The sequence below is a fragment of the Sinocyclocheilus anshuiensis genome, unplaced genomic scaffold, assembly GCF_001515605.1.
Source record: "Sinocyclocheilus anshuiensis isolate Anshui unplaced genomic scaffold, SAMN03320099.WGS_v1.1 scaffold335, whole genome shotgun sequence".
NCBI lineage: Eukaryota > Metazoa > Chordata > Actinopteri > Cypriniformes > Cyprinidae > Sinocyclocheilus > Sinocyclocheilus anshuiensis.
Window position 1 is genome coordinate 1251019 of NW_015548239.1, and position 599 is coordinate 1251617.

At 25.7% G+C, this 599-nt stretch overlaps 1 protein-coding gene across 2 annotated transcripts in view; it reads right to left on the reverse strand.

Moving 5' to 3' along the window:
- The window catches only part of LOC107654859 (potassium voltage-gated channel subfamily H member 1-like), a 58451-nt gene that overhangs the window by 18580 nt on the left and 39272 nt on the right, over nucleotides 1-599 (reverse strand). The gene's annotated exons all lie outside the window — the stretch shown is intronic.

Consider the following 599-nt stretch of genomic DNA (forward strand, 5'->3'; position numbering starts at 1 on the left):
AATATATATATATATATATACACACACACACACACACACACTTTATATTTTATTTATTTATTTATTTATATATATAGATAGAATATTTCTATTTTAAATAAATGCTGTTCTTTTGAACGTTCTATGCATCAAAGAATCCTTAAAAAATGTATTACAGCTTCCACAAAAATATTATGCAGCACAACGGTTTTCAACATTGATAATAAGAAATACCAAACCAGCATATTAAAATGATTTCTGAAGGATCAAGTGACACTGAAGACTGGAGTAATGGCTGCTGAAGATTCACCTTTGCCATCATAGAAATCATTACATTTTTAAATATATTAAAAGAGAAAACAGTTATTTTAAATTGTAATATTTTGCAATATTACTGATTTCACTGCAACCTTTGTTAGCATAAGAGACTTCTTTCAAACTAGAGGTGGAAAGTAACTAATTACAAATACTTTCGTTACAGTACTTGAGTACATTTTTATAATAAAATGTATAATTAAATTGTGGTACTTTTACTTTTACTTGAGTAGAATAAAACTAAAGTATTCAACTTTGCTACATTTATTTTTCACCAAAAGTACAAAGTACAAAAAAAAAAGTGG